Source organism: Coenobita brevimanus, chromosome 4 (assembly GCF_032717465.1).
Source record: "Coenobita brevimanus isolate Jiangsu-jjx chromosome 4, ASM3271746v2, whole genome shotgun sequence".
NCBI lineage: Eukaryota > Metazoa > Arthropoda > Malacostraca > Decapoda > Coenobitidae > Coenobita > Coenobita brevimanus.
The window spans coordinates 35,401,637-35,427,203 of record NC_136957.1 but is presented as its reverse complement, the minus strand read 5'-3'; positions in this window follow the sequence as shown (position 1 = coordinate 35,427,203).

The window sequence follows — 25,567 nt, the reverse complement described above, 5'->3', positions numbered from 1 at the left end:
TCATACAACTTCTTTCCCTTCTCTAGAAACTTTTCCACTAAAGATCTAAGAATGAGTATCTGATCTACACAACCTCTTCCCTTCCTAAAGCCTCCCTGTTCTTCTCCAACTAATTTCTCTGTTCTTTCTCTAACTCTGTCTATAAGTATCCTACCATACACTTTTCCTATTATACTAAGAAGACCGCACAGATATATATGTTCAATTATTTAGGATGGATGGAGCTGAGATGGATGGAGTTGAGAGGTATAAGGAGGGATGGAGTTGAGAGGTATAAGGATGGATGAAGTGGAGAGATGGATGGAGCTGAGAGGTATAAGGATGGATGGAGGTGAGAGGTATAAGGAGGGATGGAGGTGAGAGGTATAAGGATAGATGGAGGTGAGAGGTATAAGGATGGATGGAGGTGAGAGGTATAAGGAGGGATGGAGGTGAGAGGTATAAGGAGGGATGGAGCTGAGAGGTATAAGGATGGATGGAGGTGAGAGGTATAAGGAGGGATGGAGGTGAGAGGTATAAGGAGGGATGGAGGTGAGAGGTATAAGGAGGGATGGAGGTGAGAGGTATAAGGAGGGATGGAGGTGAGAGGTATAAGGAGGGATGGAGGTGAGAGGTATAAGGAGGGATGGAGGTGAGAGGTATAAGGAGGGATGGAGGTGAGAGGTATAAGGAGGGATGGAGGTGAGAGGTATAAGGAGGGATGGAGGTGAGAGGTATAAGGAGGGATGGAGCTGAGAGGTATAAGGAGGGATGGAGCTGAGAGGTATAAGGAGGGATGGAGCTGAGAGGTATAAGGAGGGATGGAGCTGAGAGGTATAAGGAGGGATGGAGTTGAGAGGTATAAGGATGGATGGAGGTGAGAGGTATAAGGATGGATGGAGGTGAGAGGTATAAGGAGGGATGGAGGTGAGAGGTATAAGGAGGGATGGAGGTGAGAGGTATAAGGAGGGATGGAGGTGAGAGGTATAAGGAGGGATGGAGGTGAGAGGTATAAGGATGGATGGAGCTGTGAGGTATAAGGAGGGATGGAGGTGAGAGGTGTAAGGAGGGATGGAGTTGAGGGGTATGTGAGGGAGGGGGGAGTGATTTGGGGGGAGGGCAGTCAAAAGGTGGGTGACAGAGCGACTTGGAGGCGTTTCGTCTGCGGCCACCCTTTACGGGATTAGGGCGTCGGGCTATAGATAGATAGACAGATACATTATTAAGGTCCTAGATATGGCTGACGTCTTATTCAGTACATCTATTTTACCTTCAGAAAAAAAACAAAAAGCTCAGTTTAGAGGCTTCTCGAACTGAAGGGGTTACAGGTCCAACTCAGGTCGATCCAGTTTGAGTTGACCTTGACCTTTGACCCCGATCTCTGACCTTTTCTGTGACCCTGGCTGTTCTCAAAACCAGGTCACTTTAACCTTACTTTACTTCAGAATCCTTCCAAATGTTTGAACTGAATTGGATGCAGATAATTATAGGCTGATCTTGCCGTGTGACCCTTACCTTTGCCCTATTTCTATCTATTTATCTATTGCCAGACGCCTTAATCCCGTAAGGGGTGGCCGCAAACAAATCGCCTCCATGTCGCTCTGTCCCCCGCCATTTCACTGCCCTGCTCCCAACTCACACCCCCCTCTCTCATATACCTCTCCACCCCATCCCTCCATCTCATCCTTTGCCTCCCTCTCCTTATTTCTTAAAAAAAAAAAAAAAAAAAAGTCAATTCCTTAGCTTATCCTCAACCCTTCCTGCAAGTTTGGTCCAAATCAAATCAACACCTTTTTAGTTATTTTGTTCATATACAGAAACTGGAACTGTCTCCCTCTGTCTGTATTTCCCACTGCCTACGATCTCCAGTCTTTCAAACGCAGTGTGTCCAGGCATCTCGAAATGAATGGATCTTGAATTTGGCTCTCTGTTTTTTTTTTTTTTTTTTTTTTTTCTTGAAGGGAACGATCTAGCGGACTCCTGGCCTTTGGTTCCTTCTTTCTTATATAAAGAGAGAGAGAGAGAGAGAGAGAGAGAGAAAGGAAACTAGCCATTGTCCTGTGATCCTGACCTCTGACCCACTTGTTCTCAAAATCAAATCCCTTCGTTCTTGCCTTACCCTCAACCTTTCCACCAAGTCTGGTCTAAATCGGATAAAAACTGAGTAAGCTGACCTTGTTTGGTTAAAATCTGACCTAGACCTTTGACTATTATTTATTTACTAGAGACCATAGTGATGATGATGATGATGATGATGATGATGGTGATGATGATGATGATGATGGTGATGATAGTGATAATGATGATGATGGTGACGATGAGGATGAGGATGTGATAATGATGATGATGATGATGATGATGATGATGATGATGATGATGGAGATGATAGTGATAATGATGATGATGGTGATGATGAGGATGAGGATATGATGATGATGATGATGATGATGTGATAATGATGATGATGGTGATGATGAGGATGAGGATGTGATAATGATGATGATGATGATGTGATGGTAATGATGATGATGATGATGTGATGGTAATGATGATGATGATGATGTGATGGTAATGATGATGATGGTGATGGTGATGGTAATGATCATGGTGATGGTGATGATGACAATGATGATGATGACAATGATGATGATGATGACAATGATGATGGTGATGATGATGATGATAGTGATGATGATGATGATAGTGATGATGGCGAGGTGTAAGGTCAAGGTAGGGGAAGAGCAAATCTCTGTCTCTCTCCCTCCTGAAGGCCACCACCAAGACGGGATTCCCTTCTCTTCCTCCTCCCCTCCCTTCCTCCATCCCTCCCTCCCTTCCTCCATCCCTCCCTCCCTTCCTCCTTCTCTCCCTTCCTTCCTTCTCTCTCTTCCTTCCTCCTTCTCTCACTTCCTTCCATCTTCTCTTCCTTCCTTCCTCCATCCCTCCCTCCCTTCCTCCTTCTCTCCCTTCCTTCCTTCTCTCTCTTCCTTCCTCCTTCTCTCACTTCCTTCCATCTTCATTTCCTTCCTTCCTTCTTCTCTTCCTTTCTTCCTTCTTCTCTCCCTCCCTTCCTTCTTCTCCCTCTCTCTCCCCTCCTCCTTCTCTCCCTCCTTCCCTACTTTCCTCCTTCTCTCCCTCCCTCCCTTCTCTTCCTCCTTCCCTACTTTCCTTCTTCTCTCCCTCCTCTTCTCCCTCCATACTCCTCCTTCCCCCCTTCCTCCTCTCCTTCCCTCTTTTCCTTCTGTTCTTTCCATTCTTTTTTTCTCTCTCCCACCTTCCCTTCCTTCTTCTCTCCCTTCCTTCCTTAATTCTTCTCTCCCTCCCTCCCTTCCTCCTTCTCTCTCTCTTTCCCTTCCTTCTTCTCTCCCTCCCTCCCTTCTTCATCCCCCCCTTCCTCCCCCATCCTGCTGGTGTGGGTTATTTTGTAATTTCGTGGGAAGTAAATGATAAAAGTTAAATCGGCTTTTATATATATATATATATATATATATATATATATATATATATATATATATATATATATATATATATATGTAAATGATAAAAGTTAAATCGGCTTTTATATATATATATATATATATATATATATATATATATATATATATATATATATATATATATGTAAATGATAAAAGTTAAATCGGCTTTTATATATATATATATATATATATATATATATATATATATATATATATATATATATATATATATATGTAAATGATAAAAGTTAAATCGGCTTTTATATATATATATATATATATATATATATATATATATATATATATATATATATATATATATATATATGTAAATGATAAAAGTTAAATCGGCTTTTATATATATATATATATATATATATATATATATATATATATATATATATATATAATCAGCATAATAATAATAATAATAATAATAATAATAATAACAATAGTAATAATAAATTACATATTTTTATCATTATCAATTACTGAGACAGAAAGAGAGAGAGAGAGAGAGAGGGGGGGGAGGGAGGATGAACAACCCCTGAGTAAGCAAAGGATGTGGTGATCATTAAGGTTTTTTATTCATTTTCCTCAGTGTATAACAAAGACAGAGACGAGCAGAAAAAAGTGAACACAATAACATCACCATCAACGGTCAAAGAACAATAATGGTGACTAATGATGAGGAGGAGGGTGATGATGATGATGAGGAGGAGGGTGATGATGATGAGGAGGAGGAGGGTGATGATGATGATGATGATGATGATGATGCTGGGCTGGTCATCAGGGGGTATGATTCACCCATTCAGTACGTGGACACTAATTTCAGAAAGCCTCCCTGCCTGTCATTCTTCCACACTGGCGGCACTGTACAATATTCGACAGCAGAGGGTCGTGGCTGTGTTGTGTCATTATCTATGGATGGTTACTTTCTTGTGGACAGTCAAGGAGCTCTGTGCCAATTACTGTCTCACTGCTACAGATTGTGATGCTGTCAACAGATGTCTATCGACCCTCAGGTGTAGTGAAGCACAGGTCACAAACTCCACTTCACATGGGTTCCTTCCCATATAGCGATACCCTTCAATGAGAAGGATGACGATCTAGCTCGTAAGGCTATGCTTTCGGCCTACGACTTTCCTGTTATATCTGCTGAATATAGTTATACTACTGTCAAAATCGTGATCAGCTCTTTTGTTAGCCAAGCTATTACTAGACAGCTTAATGACAGCACAGCAAGTGGCAGCACTAGCTCTATTCACTATGTATACGTGGCTCAAAATACAGATGTAACATACGGTCAAAGAGATTGACTTCATGACGCTGTTGTCATGAGACTGAGACTGGACTATAAATATTATTGGGAATTCACCAGAGAGGATCCAGTACCATGTGCTGTGTGTGTGGCACCTGCAGCACACACACTGCATCATTGCATAATGGACTGTCCACTAACTGCTAAGTACAGAAACCCACAACTATCCACACTGACTGAACAAATCTCATGGTTAATCAATGAAAAACTGTTACTCCCAATTCTCTGTGAGTATCCGGAATATGCATCACAATGCTAACAAGCACTACGTTCAGACATGTTTGTTTACACTTATAAACACTTGCTATCCTCTGCCCTATCCTCCACACACCAGCAACATTCATCCAGCACTCCGCTACCTAGCAATAGCCACTAACAACTGCGCTTTCATAGCAGTGTAAGGTAGATATACTATTAAAAAAAAGGGGGGGGGGGTCTGTATAGACTGTATGGTCAACTAAACAGTTGTGATGATATCAAACGGAGAAAGAGAGGTGTATTCTTACAGGGTGTGTGTGTCCATGTTTCCTAGCCATATATATATATATTTTTTTTTAATGCTAGGAAGAAGGAAACAAAGGCCATGAGCCCGCGATAACCGTTCCTTCCAAGAGAAAAACAAAATACAAGTGAGAGCCAAATTCAAGATCCGAACATTTCGAGATACCTGGACACACTGCGTCTGAAAGACTGGAGATCATAGGAAGCTGGAAATACAGACAGAGGGAGACAGTTCCAGAGTTGACCTGTTGCATAAATGAAGGACTGGGAGTAACGGTTAACTCTTGCATTAGAAAGCTGGACAGAAAAGGGATGAGAGTTTGCTGCTAGACGGGTGCTACGCGCCCGTCGTAGAGGTGGAGGAATGCAAGTAGACAGTTCAGAGGAGCAGTGACCATTGAAGTAGGATAGAAAAGAGATGAAGATGCAACAGTGCGGCGAGGAGACAGAGGCTGAAGGGAGCCAGTAAGAGAGTTAATGAGATGAAAAGCAGAAAAAATGTACTGCTTCAAGCCAATGTAAGCAAAACGCTATTGTGTATCGGTGGAGAATATGTATAAAATAAATGTGCGACAAAAGGAAGGGAAGATCTGAAACGAAGAGAGAGTTTATTGTAGGGAGAGTGTAGTGGTTGTGACGGTGGTGGAGGGAGAGTGTAGTGGGTGTGACGGTAGTGTAGGGAGAGTGTAGTGGGTGTGACGACAGTTTAGTGTAGGAAGAGTGTAGTGGGTGTGACGGTGGTGTAGGGAGAGTGTAGTGGGTGTGACGACAGTTTAGTGTAGGGAGAGTGTAGTGGGTGTGACGACAGTTTAGTGTAGGGAGAGTGTAGTGGGTGTGACGGTAGTGTAGGGAGAGTGTAGTGGGTGTGACGACAGTTTAGTGTAGGGAAAGTGTAGTGGGTGTGACGGTAGTGTAGGGAGAGTGTAGTGGGTGTGACGGTGGTGTAGGGAGAGTGTAGTGGGTGTGACGGTGGTGGAGGGAGAGTGTAGTGGGTGTGACGACAGTTTAGTGTAGGGAGAGTGTAGTGGGTGTGACGGTGATGGAGGGAGTTGTGCCCGTCATTCACCGACCTGCTGATAAGGCACTGCTAGTCATCACCTTCGGCCACGGCTGGTACTGATATCCTTCACTGTGTTACATCGCTGTTCTAGTGCAACCCTTCACTCCTGTATGTAAAGCGTCATACCAATGCCTCTGTATTTCATAACATAGAGTGTAACCTATTTTGTATCAAAGGGTATGCGGCTACACACACACACACACACACACACACACACACACACACATGTCCAATCACTAACTGTATGTACTTGTATTCAGTTCGTTGTATTAGCACCCTGTACCTTTTACTACAATAAATATTTAAATTCAATTCTATGATGATGTGGAGGAGGAGGAGGAAGGCGATGATGATGATGATGATGATGATGATGATGATGATGATGATGATAATAATAATAATAATAATAATAATAATAATAATAAAATGGTAGTAAAGCATACATACATACATCAAGTGGTTAGAAAGCCTCTAATAACACACACACACACACACACACACACACACACACACACACACACACACACACACACACACATACACAATGAATCTCTTCTTCGTTAATATCACAATAATTTTTTTCCAAATGATTTTACCCCCCTCATGGCCAGGGCAACTCCGGCACTGCGAGAGAGAGAGAGAGAGAGAGAGAGAGAGGCACTTGGCACTGTAATATGACCTAGGGATGCTATCTTTCTCCCTCTGCCCTTCCTTCACCTCTAACCCCTACCCTACCCTACTCTACCCTACCCTACTCTACCCTACCCTACTCTACCCTACACTACACTACCCTACACTACCCTACCCTACACTACCCTACCCTACCCTACCTTACTCTACCCTGCCCTACCCATCCTACTTACCCTACTGTCCTTTCTACCCCTACCCTACTCTACCCTACCCTACTCTACACTACCCTACCCTACCCTACCCTACTCTACTCTACCCTACCCTAATCTACCCTACACTCCTCTACCCTACCCTTCCCTACTCCACCTACCCTACCCTTCCTAACCCTACCCTACCTTATCCTACTTATCCTACTGTCCTTTGTATCCCTACCCTACTCTCTATTCTACTCTCAACCTACCCTATCCTACTCTGGTACTATAATCTACACCATTTTCTATCCATTACTGTCTTTTCTATCTTACCTATCGATCTATCTGCCTTTTATCTATTTATATCCTATCTATCTACCTATCTTTCTATATCCTACCTTCCTATTTACCTATCCATCTCTATCTACCTACCAACATACCTACCAATATCTATCTATCTATCTATCCATCTCTTTATCTACCTACCTACTTACCTACCAATATATCAATCAATCCATCTATCTATGTACCTACCTACTTACCTATCTATCTATCTATCTATCTACCTATCCATTTATCTATTTAACTGTTTACCTACCTATATATCTATCTACATAAATCCTTTGCTATATCTGCATAAAGCTCCCTAACACCTTTTCCTAACCGATTTAGTTTGTTTATTACACCTTACTCTCCTCTTATCTTTCCAATATCGCCACACTCTGCATAAAGCTCTCTAACACCTTTTCTTTACCGATTTATTTTGTTTATTACATCTTACTCTCCTCCTCTGTGCTAGGCAAATCCTTCCAATATCCCCATATTCTGCATACAGCTCCCTAACACTTTTTCCTGACTGATTTATTTTGTTTATTACACCTTACTCTCCTCCTCTGTTTTACGCAAATCCTTCCAATATCGCCATACTCTACATAAAGCTCCCTAACACCTTTTCCTTACCGATTTATTTTGTTAATTACACTTTACTGCCCTCTTCTGTGTTACATAAATCCTTCCACTGTCGCCATACTCTGCATAAAGCTCCCTAACACCTTTTCCTTACCGATTTATTTTGTTAATTACACTTTACTGCCCTCTTCTGTGTTACATAAATCCTTCCACTGTCGCCATACTCTGCATAAAGCTCCCTAACACCTTTTCCTATGTGACTTATTTTGTTTATTACACCTTACTGTCCTCTTCCGTTACATAAAATCCTTCCAATCTGCATTAAGCTTCCTAACACCTTTTTCTATGAGATTTATTTTGTTTATTACACCTTACTGTCCTCTTGTGTTACATAAATCCTTTCAACATCGCCACACTCTGCATAAATAACGTAAGGAAGAGCATTAACCAACTATATCCAGAAATAATTCGCTAAGGAAGAGGCGTTAGGGAGCTTCCTTAACCGACAAGAATGCCAGTCTCAGTCTACCTCTCCTTCTTCCACCCTCCACGCCTACCTCTACTCTTCACCTACTGCTAATTCTACTTCTCCCCTAACACCAAATCATCTCTAACTTATCCTAATCTATTTTCCTCTAATTCTACTCTCATTATCTGTTTAGAGATAATTTCACACGCACACACACACACACACACGCACACACACACACGCACACACACACACACACACACACACACACACACACACACACACACACACACACACACACACACACACACACACACACACACACACACACACACACACACACACACACACACACACACACACTTTACTCGAGTTTTTCGTACTTAAATGGACTCTCTCTCTCTCTCTCTCTCTCTCACTGATCTCTGCATTCCTTCCCTCCGTCCTTACACTGTATCTTCCTCCCCCTGTCAGTCTGTCTGTCTGTTCTCTCTCTCTCTCTCTCTCTCTCTCTCTCTCCTCTAAACTTAGGATCTCCGAGGTGGTAATGTGCTTGTAAGGAATAATAAACAAACTAAATCGCTTAGGAAAAGGTGTTAGGGAGCCTCCTTAACCCACGAGAATAAGACTCAAGATCTCTCCAAGTCAAGCTCCGTACCGTCCAGACTTTATACGAGGTGGTAATGTGCTCGATCTCTGGCAGCCTGATCGTAATGTGTCAATATATTAGCTCTCATTGCCGGCTGGACCTGATGCGCATACTGAAAGAGAGAGAGAGAGAGAGAGGGGGGGGAGATTCATCCGTGAGAGAGAGAGAGAGAGAGAGAGGGGGGGGAAATAAGCTCCATCCGAAAAAGAGAGAAGCTTCATCCAAGAGTCCTTCCCCCCCTCTCCCCGCACCCCCCACCAACCCCCCCTCCACTCTCCTTTCCCCCCTCTCCCCCCACCTCCACCCCCCCCTCTCCTTCACACCTGGGGGCCGTAATGAGCCACACAAGCAGGTGAAACAGAGGGGGCGGGGGGGGGGCACCACCACCTTGCAGGCCTGGATAATACCCCCGGGAAATTTGACAGGATGGTCGGAAAGCAAACACCTGAGAATTAAGTTACCTGGAAATGAGGCTTAACTCTCTGTTGATGGGAAGTGTTGTTTGTCTATCTATCTATCTGTCTCTGTCTGTCTGTCTCTCTATCTACCTGTCTATCTATCTATTCATTAAGTTACCGAAAAATGAGGCTTAACCCTTTATTGATGGGAAGTTTTGTCTATCTATTTGTTTATCTATCTCTGTCTGACTATCTATCTGCCTGTCTGTCTATCTAGCTATCTTTCTATCTATCAACTTACCAAGAAATAAGGCTTAACTTTATTAATGAAGTTTTTTTTTTTTATGTGTCTGACTCTGGGTCAAGGCTTCACGGCATATTTCTCGGGGGCAGTGGCCTATCCCAAGGCCCAGTAGTCCTCTTACACGCCTCCACATGTCACCACTTCGGCGCTATCACCCACCGTCCATACTGAATACATGCTAGGGCTGTCTCATACAGGACTGGTGTATTGGTATTAGCGGGGGTATTTTAACGACATGGCGGATCTTCTGGTAGATCAGTAATGTCTGTTTTTTTATGAAATTCAAATCCTTAAACTGTTCCCTGCCCCAGCCGGGATTCGAACCTGGGTCCATTAGGATTGCAGGCCTCCTCTCTACTGTTTCAGCCACCGCCTCTATCTATCAGTCTATCTATTTATTTGTGGTACCATTTTAGCACGTTCTATTTCTTGGACACAGTCTCACCCAAATCCTTAGTGGAATGATGATGATGATGATGATGATGTTGTTGGTGGTGGTGGTGGTAATATGATGATGATGATGATGATGGTGGTGGTGGTAATATGATGATGATGATGATGGTGGTGGTGGTGGTGGTGGTAATATGATGATGATGATGGTGGTGGTGGTGGTAATATGATGATGATGGTGGTGGTGGTGGTGGTGGTAATATGATGATGATGTTGTTGCTGGTGGTGGTGGTGATGATATGATGATGATGATGAAGACGATGATGATGATGGTGGTGGTGGTGGTAATATGATGATGATGATGATGATGATGGTGGTGGTGGTGGTAATATGATGATGATGATGATGATGATGGTGGTGGTGGTGGTAATATGATGATGATGATGATGATGATGGTGGTGGTGGTGGTGGTGGTGGTAATGATATGATGATGATGATGATGATGGTAGTAAAGGTGTGTGTGTGTGTGTGTGTAAGGTGGTGGGGCGTAGGGAATGGGGGAAGACCAAGGACATGGAGGGAGGGATGGAGAGGTGAGAGAGGGTATGTGTGAGTTGGGAAATGGGCAACGTGATGGCGGGGGACAGAATGACGAGGAGGCGATTTGTTTGTGGATACCCCCTTCGGGATTAAGGCGTCTGACTATAGAAAGACTGGACAGATAGACTACGATAGATAGTTATAAAATAATATAGGAAGAGACAGACAGACAGACAGACAGCGAGATAGATAGTGATACAATAATAGACAGACAGACATACAGACAATAGATAGACAGACATAGCTTCACAGACAAATAGATAAATGAACAGACGGACACATACAGACAGACAGGCAGACATAAATGGATAGATGGGTACGGATAGTAGATAGATAGACAGCCAGAGAGAGAGAGAGGGGGGGGAAGGAAGGAAGGCAGGAACGTGGGAATGTGAGGAGTGAGAAAGGATAACGAAGGTGGCAGGTAGAGAGAGAGAGAGAGAGAGAGAGAGAGAGAGAGAGAGAGAGAGAGAGAGAGAGAGGATAAGAGGGGGTGGAGGTGAGAAAGGGAGAGATGGGGCGGGGGTGAGAGAGAGGAAGAGGGGGGAGGGAGGGGAGGGGAAGGGAGGGGAGAGAGAGAGAGGATAAGAGGGGGTGGAGGTGAGAAAGGGAGAGATGGGGTGGGGGTGAGAGAGAGGGGGAGGGGAGGGAGGGCGAGGGGGAGGGGGGAGGGAGGGAAGGGGAGGGGAGGGAGGGGGAGGGGGGGAGGGAGGAAGCCAAGTTCCTGTGTAGAGGTATTCCCACCATCACCCCCCTGGGAACCCACCCTGGGAACACTCACACACACGCACACACATACGCACATACAGGTTACGCACATTCGGGTTACGCACACATTCGCACATACAGTACGTTACGCACACATACGCACATCCAGGTTACGCACACACGGGATACGCACACATACATATGCACATACAGGTCCAGCACACATACGCACACGCAGGTGACGCACATATACATACATGTGAACATATACGTTACTCACATACTCACATACATGCAGGTTACGCATACACATACATACGCACACGCACATATTAAACAGGCATATCACAGCTTTACGCATCTTGGGAACATACGCACACAAACCTTTATGCACAAACATACACACATACGCATATACACGTACAGGTTACACGTTACGCACATACGAAATTACACGCACATACGAATACTCGAGTACGCACATACACATACATGCACACACGCACATACACAAGTTACGCACGCACACACACACACACACACACACACACACACACACACACACACACACACACACACACATTCTCACCTTACAAACACCCTGGGTATATTCCTGTATACACATTCCAACTACACACACACACACAGGGACATACCTACACACAGGCACATACATACATACATACTGTACATGTAGATAGATAGATAAATAGACTGATACCCCACACATGCATACATACATACAGACCGATGGCTTGACAGACATAGATAGATAGATACCCTAGACACACACACACACACACACACACACACACACACTTCATACCTACCCTGGGAACATTCACACACACGCGCACATAATTCTTACACACACACACACACACACACACACACACACACATACTGTATCGTATACACAAACACATAAACACACACAAACGCATGAAAATCCACATGTACAAACGCAAATGCACACAAACGCACACATCCACACATCTATACACCTACGTACACATCAGATCACACAAATACATACACACAATCTCCACACATACACTGAAAATGGTACATACAAACATAAAGACGCACATGCGGATATTTAAACACACACACACACACACACTAACTACACATACACGAACACATACGCATACACATCCACACATACCAATTTCCTCTCGCAATTTCCGTACATACACATACAGTACGCCCATACATATATACATACATACATAGAATACATACACACACATACATACAGAAGCACAAAAACGAACACATGTAGAAATATATAAACGTACATACGCACAGAAGATGCGGTATCCATAGTTCAGTAGTAGTAGTAGTAGTAGTGGTGGTGGTGGTAGTAGTTGTAGTAGTAGTAGTAGTGGTAGTAGTAGTGGTGGTGGTGGTTGTTGTAGTAGCAGCAGAAATGTAGCAGTAGTAGTGGTGGTACTAATAGTAATAGTTGTTGTACTGGTAGCGTAGTAGTAGTGATAGTGGTAGTAGTAGTAGTAGCAGCAGAGGTAGTGTAGTAGTTTTTGTGAAGTAGTTGTACAGTAGTAATTGTGTAGTAGTAGTAGTAGTTGTGGTAGTAGTAGTGTAGGACTGGTGGTGGTGGTAGTAGTGGTGGTAGAAGTAGTAGTTGTAGTAATAGTAGTAGTAGTAGTAAGAGTAATAGCAGCAAGTGTCACCATTACTACACACCTCTATTCATTACTATTATTATACCTGTCCCATCAGTCACGTCACTACAATAAAATGAATGAGAAGGTGAGGTAATTACAGCTTTATAGTAATTGGTCTAATAACTCCATTACCTGAGCCTCATTAACAGGTGATTAACAACTACAGTAACACCTTCACATACATACATGCGCACACACACATACATACACACACATACATACATACATACATACATACACATACATTCATATATACATACATACATACAGTACATGAAAACGTACATATGTACATACATACACATACATACATATACACATACACATTAAACGCACATACAAATATCAGAACATACACTAATTCGTACATGAACACATACAAGCAGATAATCATAAATATACACATACAGTACGCACATGCTATTCACAGTTAACAAGGACACACACACACACACACACACACACACACACACACACACACACACACACAAAACGATGCTGATGAAAAAGAAATGAAAACGGAGAGAGAGAGAGAGAGAGAGAGAGAGAGAGAGAGAGAGAGAGAGAGAGAGAGAGAGAGAGAGAGAGAGAGAGAGAATCATTTAAACACCTGAGAGAGAGAGAGAGAGAGCACACTGGAATACCTAACTATATACCCTCACTGTACATCAATATTTATGTATTTATAGAGCTATAACATCAACACAAACATCACAACAAACATCAGTAAATCATTTATAAACATCCTTCTACAACGCTATACACATTCTAAAAAACATCATCTACCCATCTATTGCCAGACGCCTTAATCCCGTACAGGGTGGCCTCAAACAAATCGGCTCCATGTCACCCTGTCCATCACCATTTCGCTGCCCTCCGCCCAGCTCACACACACCCTGTCTCATACACCCCTCCACTCCATCCCTCCATCTCATCCTGGGTCTCCCCCTCCTATGTCCCCTTGTACCCTGTCATTTCGCTGCCCTCCCCCGAGCTCACACCCCCCTCTCTCATACACCACTCCATCCCTTCACCTCATCCTGGGTCTCCCCCTCCTATGTCCCCTTGTACCCTGTCATTTCGCTGCCCTCCCCCGAGCTCACACCCTCCTCTCTCATACACCACTCCATCCCTTCACCTCATCCTGGGTCGCCCCCTCCTACGTCGCCTCGTCCCCTATCATTCATAACTAACCATTAGCATCGTTCACAGTGCAATTATATTTTAATCAACAATTACTTTTAAGTGATAGAAATGTGTGACCAATTAATAGGTGAAATATTTAATGTATTATTTAAACATACTATATATATTTTTTCAATAATTAGGTATATTTCCAAAAAGTATGAGGATCTAAAAAACGGTGAAAAACAGAAATAGCTTAATACGATAGATAGATTTGTTAGGTTAGGTTTCATTAATAGATATAGAAGATAATTTTGTTAGGAGAGGTTAGAATAGATAGAACAGATAGATAGACAATAAGAATAATACCCGAAGCAAAGATGATCAATGAAGAGGTTGTCAAGAGAGAGAGAGAGAGAGAGAGAGAGAGACAGAATAATGAATAAAGAGGAAGAGTACAAGAGAGAGAGAGAGAGAGAGAGAGAGAGAGAGAGAGAGAGAGAATAATGAATAAAGAGGAAGAGTACAAGAGAGAGAGAGAGAGAGAGAGAGAGAGAGAGAGAGAGAGAGAGAGAGAGAGAGAAAAAAGAATAAAGAGGAAGAGTACAAGAGAGAGAGAGAGAGAGAGAGAGAGAGAGAGAGAGAGAGAGAGAGACAGAGACAGAGACAGATAGACAGACAGAATAATGAATAAAGAGGAAGAGTACAGAGAGAGAGAGAGAGAGAGAGAGAGAGAGAGAGAGAGAGACAAACAGACAGACAGAGAATTATCAGCACCTATTTACAAAGTCATTAAGCCAGGTAATCAATTGTTCCAGGATAAAACCTTCCCCTAGAATAACACAACCATCTAATGTACATGCAGGTCCCTAACTGTACTATTGGGTGAAGGGGGACAAAGGAAACAAATCTGGTCCAAGAGTCTGATCAGAGAGAGAGAGAGAGAGAGAGAGAGAGAGAGACTGCTTCTAAGTTGTTCAGTTGTGTACGTAAAGGTCTCAGTATATCGTTCATTAGTACACACACATACATACACACACATGCACACACACGTACAGGGAAAGCAATAAACATCTATAATGCATACACACACACACACACACACACACACACACACACGTACAGGCAAGCCATAATCATCTATAATGCACACACACACACACACACACACACACACACACACACACAAAACGTCTCGAAGTAGTGTCTGAGAGAGAGAGAGAGAGAGAGAGAGAGAGAGAGAGAGTGGACCGGGAAGAAGCTGACAGAAATAAAAAAAGGAATATAGGAATAAAAAAAACGCAAAAACTGAGAGAGAGAGAGAGAGAGAGAAAGAGAGAGAGAGAGAGAGAGAGAGAGAGAGAGAGAGAGAGAGAGAGAGAAGGATAATCAGATCCGTGAAAATAACGAATGATAAAAAACTGATACAGAAGATAATAAAGTACGAGAGAGAGAGAGAGAGAGAGAGAGAGAGAGAGAGAGAGAGGACAATCAGATCCGTGAAAATAACGAATGATAAAAAAACTGACAGAATAAAGAGAGAGAGAGAGAGAGAGAGGACAATCAGACAGACATCGTGAGGAGAAAATTACGAATGATAAAAAACTGATAGAGATAATAAAGTAAGAGAGAGAGAGAGAGAGAGAGAGAGAGAGAGAGAGAAGAGGAGAGGCGGGAGGGAATCTCAGGTTACGGCGGTACGACAACTTCTGGCCCGCACCTGGCAGCAACAGGGTCGTGGGAACTATGCTTTTGCCATCGCGGACCCCCTTCCATTTTTACCCACTTCTCCCCTACCAACCCCTACCGCAGCCCCCTCCTCACCCCTACACAACCCCAGAGCCCTTATCCCACCCCTCCACACCCCAAAACCCCGGTGGATAAAGGGATAAAGGGGTAAAAACTAAAAATAAATGGGTGTTTGGGAGTCGAGGTATGGCAGTAGGCGAGGATTCCCCGCGGCGCTACCAGACGTAAAATGGATATTGTTGTATGTAAACACCCAACCACATAGACTCACTTCTCGCTGTTTCTCGTCGAATTGCGATGGGATGGGAGGGATAGGGAGGCTGGGAGAGGGATGGGAGGGCGTGTGGGAGGTGTGGGAGGGAGATGGGGTTAGGGAGAGACGGGAGAGAGAGAAAGAGAGGGAGGGAGAGAGGAGAGAGAGAGAGAATCCTAGGGTACAAGACGCTCTGAAGATGACTGGGGTTTAATTTAGAAGGGTAGGCATCTCTCTCTCTCTCTCTCTCTCTCTCTCCAGTACCATTTTATTTATTCTTGCTGTCTTCAATCTCAATCCATCAAATTTCTCTCTCTCTCTCTCTCTCTCTCTCTCTCTCTCTCTCTCTCTCTCTCTCTCTCTCAATTACATGCATGCATTTATACATATTTTTTTCTTTTATCCTTTCGATTTCTCTTTCCCCAGTCTGCCTCACTGCTCCACATTCTCTCTCTCTCTCTCTCTCTCTCTCATTTCCCACACCTAAAAAACCCACGTCTCCCAGTCTCTCTCTCTCTCTCTCTCTCTCATTTCCCACAACCAAAAAAACACGTCTCTCTCTCTCTCTCTCTCTCTCTCTCTCTCATTTCCCACAACCAAAAAAACACGTCTCTCTCTCTCTCTCTCTCTCTCTCTCTCATTTCCCACAACCAAAAAAACACGTCTCTCTCTCTCTCTCTCTCTCTCTCATTTTCCCACACCTAAAAAACCCACATCCCCAAATAATTCCATCTCAGGTCACCCCTCCTCTTACCCCTCCCATATATGACCTCTGACCTGATCCCCCAACTCTACTTTGACCTGCTGTTAACCCCGCATTCCGGAGGCGAGGTCAGGTGAGGTTAAGGTGGTGGGATGAGCCGCCGAAGTTGATACAAGAATTGATTAAAGTCACCTGTTGGATTAGTGGCGATTATCAGGTGAGGAGGGGGGATAAGGTGGTGATGAGGAGGAGGAAGGAGAGGAGGAGGAGGGGGAAGAGAGAGGTAAAGGAGGAGGAGGAGGAAAGAATGATGGTGAGGAGAAAGAGTGGAGGGGGAGGAGGAGGAGGGGGAGAGAAGTGGAGGAGGAGGAAGAGAGAGGAGGAGGAGGAGGAAGGGAGAGGTGAAGGAGGAGGTGGAGGAAAGGATACTGATGGTGAGGAGGAAGAATGGAGGGGGAGGAGGAGGAGGGGGAAGAGAGGTGGAGGAAGAGGAGAGAGGAGGAGGAGGAGGAGGAAGAGAGAGGTCAAGGAGGAGGAGGAGGAAAAGACAGTGATGGTGAGGAGGAAGAGGTGGAGGAGGAGGAGGAAGAGGTGGAGGAGGAGGAAGAGAGAGGAGGAGGAGGAGGAAGAGAGAGGTTAAGGAGGAGGAGGAGGAAAAGACAGTGATGGTGAGGAGAAAGAGTGAAGGGGGAGAAAAAGATGATGATGATGATGATGATGATGATGATGATGATGAGGAGGAGGAGGAGGAGGAAGTGAAAGAGGTGGAGGAGGAGAAAAAGATAATGATGGTGAGGAGAAATAAGTGGAGGAGGAGGAAAAGACGATGATGATGATGATGATGATGATGATTATTATTATTTTGAGAAGAAAAGGATGATGATGATGATGATAAGGATGATGAGGGAGAAAAATAATGGAGATAGAAAATAATGGCAACTGAAGATAAAGACAAAGATAACCACAAACAATCGTACATCAATAAACTAATAATAATAATAATAATAATAATAATAATAATAATAATATTAATACCGTAATAACAATGATCAATAATAAAAATAAAATAATACCAGTAATAATAATAATAATAATAATAATAATAATAATAATAATAATAATAGTTTCAGTGCATCATATCTAGTAGCCATTAAATAACTGTAAATATAATAACTCATTTATCAGTACATCAATGCCGCAGATATTAACCAATTACTATGTCTTAAAATCATTATCTATACCCTGGAGTCTCTCTCTCTCTCTCTCTCTCTCTCTCTCTCTCTCTCTCACGTTTCCATGTGTATTACTTATTATTCTCTCTCTCTCTCTCTCTCTCTCTCTCTCTCTCTCGTTTCCATGTGTATTTCTTATTCTCTCTCTCTCTCTCCCATGTATATTTCTTGCCTTTCTCTCTCTCTCTCTCTCTCTCTCCCATGTATATTTCTTGCTATTCTCTCTCTCTCTCTCTCGTTACCACAACTACCACCATCCCTACCACTCATGCGCATCATTTCCACAGCTTCCACTACTGAATTGCAACAACCACAACTACCACCACCGCCTACCACAACTACCACCATTCAGAGTACAACCATTAACCACAACTACCACCATTCAGGGTACAACCATTAACCACAACTACCACCGTTCAGAGTACAACCATTAACCACAACTACCACCATTCAGGGTAGAACAACCACAATTTCCACCACAATCAACCACATCTCCCATCAAACTACAACCATAATCACCACCAACCACAACCACCACCACCACCGACCACAACCACCATCAGCAACCACAATTCAAATCTATGGCCACAAATAACAGTCCACTCCTAACATCACTAACCACAACTACCACTATCCCGATCAGAGCAACAACCACAACTACCACCACCAAAGCCACAACCAAAATTACAAATACCACTACTGCACCCACAACAACCACAACTACCACTATCAAAACCACAAGAACCACAACTACCACCACCACAACCACCAAGTACCGCCGCCAAAACCACCACCCACAACCAAACCTACCATTACAACTACCATCCACAACCACACCTACCACAACTACCAACAATCAACCACCACCACCTACAACCAAACCTACCACTACCACCCCCAACCACCAATTACCACAACTACCACCACCCACAACCAAATCTACCACAACTACCACCAACAACCACCACCACCCACAACCAACCCTACTACCACAACCACCACAACCACGCCACAGCATCCCGCTACAACCACAACCACACCACCACCACCACGCCATGTGCCGTTCTTACCCTCAAAGCGGCCTGGGAACACGATACAGGGTTGCCAAATCTCGCCAGCCTGTGGAATGGCAGGCATCGGAATTTTAAAAAGAGCTATTAGGGACGTTTACTATGGCGTTTAGTGGTTGACAAGCGACCTTATGATAAAGAAGAGATTTATTTACACACCTAGACTTGGCAAGGAGGCAATGAATTCGTTTTTACCCGCCAAAATTTTGAAAAACGAAGGATTTAACGAATTACAGTGGAATGTCTTTTTTTTTTCATTTTCGTTATTTTCCATGGATTTTTAGGGGTGACTATAACACTAAAACCTAAAAATAATATTAATTTTATTCTCCATACCCGGCCAACGGTGAAACGGGATAAAAAAAACGGGAATTATTTGGAATTAATGAAACAATTATGGCTAAATGTGACCGAGAAATTAAGCACTGGCAACCCACCGCCTCTAAGGGTATGTGTGCGTGCGTGAGTGTGTACGTGTGAATGTGTGTGTGTGTGACTGTGTGCGTATGGATGTCGGTGTGTGTGTGTGTGTGTGTGTGTTTGAGAGTTGTGTGTGTGTGTGTGTGTGTGTGTGTGTGTGTGTGTGTGTGTGTGTTTGAGAGTTGTGTGTGTGTGTGTGTGTTTGAGAGTTGTGTGTGTGTGTGTGTGTGTGTGTGTGTGTTTGAGAGTTGTGAGTGTGTGTGTGTGTGTGTGTGTTTGAGAGTTGTGAGTGTGTGTGTGTGTGTGTGTGTGTGTGTGTGTGTGTGTTTGAGAGTTGTGAGTGTGTGTGTGTGTGTGTGTGTGTGTGTGTGTGTGTGTGTGTGTGTTTGAGTTGTGAGTGTGTGTGTGTGTGTGTGTGTGTGTGTGTGTGTAAAATCAGCGTGTGCGTGTAATTATGCTTATGAATGTAAATACAGTAAGTGAATCTGAGATGTGTGTGTGTGTGTGTGTGTGTGTGTGTGTGTGTGTGTGTGTGTGTGTGTGTGTGTGTGTGTGTGTGTGTGTGTGTACTTTACTGCGATTACGTGATATGTTTGCGTGTGTGCGTCTGCATGTGTACGTGTGTAAGTCGGTGTAAGTATATGCCCGTGAGAGAGAGAGAGAGAGAGAGAATGACTGTGTGTGTGTGTGTGTGTGTGTGTGTGTGTGTGTGTGAGTGAAAAACTGCCCTAAAATAGTCTCTCTCTCTCTCATTTTTCCCACAATATTCCGTCTCTCTCTCTCTCTCATCTTTTTCCCACAGTAATCCAGTCTCTCTCTCTCTCTCTCTCTCTCTCTCTCATCTTTTTCCCACAATAATCCAGTCTCTCTCTCTCTCTCTCTCTCTCTCTCTCTCTCTCTCTCTCTCTCTCTCTCTCTCTCTCTCTCTCTCATTTTTTCCCACAGTATTCCAAGCGACGTTCAGATGTTTCCGTTTCATAGCTCAAATTTCTGCCTAGGTTCACAGCTCTCTCTCTCTCTCTCTCTCTCTCTCTCTTCTTGCATAAGTTCGATCTCTCTCTCTCTCTCTCTCTCTCTCTCTCTCTCTCTCTCTCTCTCTCTCTCTCTCTCTCTTCTTGCATAAGTTCGATACTCTCTCCCTCTCTCTCTCTCTGGATGGATTACTCTCATTTTCTTGGGCTGCATCTTATAATTTCAAGATTCTCTCTCTCTCTCTCTCTCTCTCTCTCTCTCTCTCTCTCTCTCTCTCATTCTTGCATTTCATCTTATAAATTCAAGATTCTCTCTCTCTCTCTCTCTCTCTCTCTCTCTCTCTCAACACGGGACACCAACGTAAAATCAAAGGGAAGGATGGGGTCTACTGTAGACTTTATGCTGCTCAGGGGCGTATGAGGATGGTCACCCTCGCCTTAAATATCCGGACTGAGTACCTTAGTCCCGGGTCCCTGAGCTCATGATGGAAGGTGGAGGAGGAGGAGGAGGAGGAGGAAGAGGAAGAGGAAGAGGAGGAGGAGGAGGAGGAGGAGGAGGAGGAGGAGGAGGAGGAGGAGGAAGAGGAGGAGGAGGAGGAGGAGGAGGAGGAGAAAAGAAAAAAATGAAAAAGAAAATAAAGAAAGGAAGATGAAGTAGCAGTAGTGGTAGTAGCAGTAGTAGTAGTAGTAGAAGTAGCAGTAGTAGTAGTAGTAGTAATAATTATATATACCGGTATAATATATAGATAGATAGATAGATAGACACTAATAATAATAATAATAATATACTCGACGGATTCAGAATTTTTTCAAAGCCAATTTAAATACCATTCACTCAGCACAAAACATATATTCCAGACAAACTTCAAATATTTCCTGAGTTTTTTTCTTTTTTTTTTTACCTGCTATGCCAATTTTGAAATACCTGAGTCGACCTGATGTTTAAAAAAAATCTATGGACTGAATTTTCAAGATTAATTAGGAGTTTCAAATGAGATGCTTGTATTGTATCTATTTGGTTTGTTGGATAATCATGTGTGTGTGTGTGTGTGTGTGTGTGTGTGAGTTGAGTGTGTGTGTGTGTGTGTGTGTGTGTGTGTGTGTGAGTTGAGTGTGTGTGTGTGTGTGTGTGTGTGTGTGTGTGTGTGTGTGTGTGAGAGTTGTGTGTGTGTGTGTGTGTGTGTGTGTGTGTGTGTGTGTGTGTGTGTGTGTGTGTGAGTTGAGTGTGTGTGTGTGTGTGTGTGTGTGTGTGTGTGTGTGTGTGTGTGTGTGTGTGTGTGTGTGTATCTTGAGGGCGAGATTTTATTAATGTTATTATTATCTCATCCTAAATGTCAGAACCAGCTTACCTAGCCCCGGGCTCCTACGCTCCTTATGGGGAAACATATGATTGGATGATGGATGGATGGATTATTATTATTACTATTACTATTATTATTATTATTATTATTATTGTTATTACTATTACTATTATTATTATTATTATTAATATTATTATTATTATTATTGCGAACAACACCATCATCCCCCCTAAAACTATATATAAAAATCGCTAATAATGACAATAACAAACTAAATAATAACAGCAATAACAGGCTATAATCCCACTTAAACCCCTAATAAAATAAAATAAAATAAAATAGATTGATAAATACGTAAAATAAAAACACTAAATAAAGACCAATAAATAGATAAAATAAATAAAAATAAATTAGCAAATAAAATAAAAACACTAAATAATTACCAATACATAAAATATAAATAAACGAATAAAATAAATAGGTAAAGAAACAAGTAAAATAAACATCTATCTATCTATCTATTGCCAGACGCCTCAATCCCGTTTGGGGTGGCCACAAACAAATCGCCTCCAAGTCACCCTGTCCCCCGCCATTTCACTGCCCTGCTCCCAACTCACACCCCCCTCTCTCATATACCTCTCCACCCCATCCCTCCATCTCATCCTCGGTCTCCCCCTCCCTCTTCCCCCCTCCACCTCACTCACATACACTCTCTTCGTCAGTCTTTCACCCTCCATCCTCTCCACATGGCCAAACCACCTCAGTGTGTTCCTCATAACGCTTCCTATCACATCCACATCCACACCACAACGCTCCTTTATATCCTCATTCGTCAGCCTGTCTCTCCATGTGACTCCACAGGCTCCTCTTAAATAACTCATTTCCACTGCTCTCACTCTTGACTTGTGTCCAATAAAGATAAAATAAATAGATAAGTAAATAAAATAAATTGGTAAAGAAACAAGTAAAATAAACAAAGACCAATAAATATAAAATAAATAAAGCAAATAAAATAAAAAGATAAAGAAACAAATAAACATAAAACCAATAGATAAAATAAACAAATAAAGATAAATAAGTACATAAAATAAACAGGTAAAGAAACAGGTAAATAATATGAATAAAATAAATAAAGAGATAAAAGGAACGGTATCTTTTGTGGAAAGCCCCTTCTTACAACGCCAGATACGACACTGAGTTTTATTACGTTTGTGGGAAAACTTACACACACACACACACACACACACACACACACACACACACACACACAGGAAAGAGGTGCGGTAAGTTATGATGATGATGATGATGGTGGCGGTGGTGGTGGTGGTGGTGATAACAGTGGCGTTGGTAATAATAATAATAATAATAATAATAATAATGAATAATATATACAGTAATAATAATGAGGATGCTCACCATCCACTCACTCGAAGTAGTGTTGCTCTTGGACGACTGCCCTTTCCTCTCTTTCTTTTTTCCTTCCTTTTTCATGGCTTTTTTTCCTTCATTCTTTTCCTTCTGTCTGCAAGTGACTCTACACTGAGTAACAAGCCAAACTGTTTCCTGTAGGCTACACCAGGAAACCATTTACTACGCTGGGTGGTAACCATATAACCAAATTATGACGCCTGGTGTGTTTGTGGGTAATTAAGGTGCTCCAGTCGGATTAAGCCGGTACAGGTTTATATCCAAGGGATGGTTGGGGTTTATTGCTCACGTAATGTCACTCAAGGATGAGTGAGGCTGGTCACTTTCATCTTAAATGTCAGGAACATGCCTAGCCCCGGGATCCTACGCTCCTCATGGGGCGACACAGGATTGGAAGATAATGATGATAATAATAATGATGATAATGATAATGATGATAATGATAATGATGATAATAATTGATGATGATGATGAGAATAATGATGATAATGATAATGACGATAATAATTGATGATGATGATGATAATGATGATGATAATAATAATAATAATAATAATGATAATAACTGATGATGATGATGATGATAATAATAATAATAATGACAATGATGATGATGATGATGATGATAGTGATGATGAGGATATAACCCCTTGTGCCTTCCAGCTTGTAGGGAAATCTTACCCAAACAAAGGAAATCTACACAACGCAGCTCATCCTATACCAAGAAAGGCAACACAACAGACGCTGCCTCTACTGGGAAAAGAAGAGGAGCGGTAGGCTAACTTGGGTTCTCACGCCGGTTAGAAGCGTGTTGTTTTTAGTAGTAGTAGTAGTAATAGTAGTAGCTGTGGTGGTGGTGGTTGTGGTGGTAGTAGAAGGGTGTTTTTAGTAGTATTAGAAGTAGTAGTAGTAGTTGCAGTGGTGGTGGTTGGTGATGGTTGTGGTGGTGGTAGTAGTAGTAGTAGTAGTAGTAATAGTAGCAGTAGTAGTTGTGGTGGTTGGTAGTGGTAGTAGCATAAGTAGTTGCTATTGGTAGTAATAGTTTGTTGTTGCTGTCGGTGCAAAGTAGTGGATGTAGTAGTGGTGATGATGGTGATAGTAGTAGCAGTAGTAGTAGCAGAAGTAATGGTAGTAGTAGTAGTAGTAGTAGTAGTAGTAGTGGTGGTAGTAGTAGTAGTAGTAGTGGTAGTAGTAGTAGTAGTTGTAGTAGTAGAAGTTGTTGTTGTTGTTGTAATGGTAGTAACAGTAGAGGCGGTGGTGGTGATGGTGATAGTAGTAGTAGTAGTAGTAGTAGTAGCGGTGGTAGTGATAGTGATAGCAGCAGTAGTAGTAGTAGTACCAGTGGCGGTGGTGGTGATAGTAATAATAATAGTAGCAGTGCATTTCATAAACCACCCAGCTTCGTACGTGTCACTCATAACATTACTTTTCACGCACACAAGACGGCTACGGAGCGTCTTCCTTCAATCCACTCAGGCCCAACCAACCTACAGTACAGTATGCCAGTGTGATTTTACGCACTGCAGGATATATTTCATGGATCCAATTATTCGACATGTTATATAGGGGAGGCATTAGGTTAGGAGAGGAGAGGAGAGGATAGGATAGGATTGGTCAGTCTGGGTTAGGTTAGGTTAGGTTAGGTTAGGACAGGTTGGGTTAAGTTGGGTTAGGTTAGGTTAGGTATGGATAGGTTAGGATAGGATAGGAGAGGTTAGGTAGGATAGGATAGGATAGGTTAGGATAGGAGAGGATGGGATAGGATAGGATAGGATAGGATACAGTAGGTTAGATAGAATAGGTTAGGATAGGATAAGTCAGGATAGGAGAGGAGAGGAGAGGATAGGCTGGGACAGGACAAGATAGGATAGGTTGGGTTAGGTTGTTATGTTAGGATTAAACCAGATGTAGGCTTGCTTGTTAGTCCTCATTTCAAAACATCACTACAGCTATACATTTCGAATATTTTAATCCGCGAAAAATACATCCAGCCATCTGTAAAACCACAATGGCGACCCCTCTTTTAATGACAAATGAAT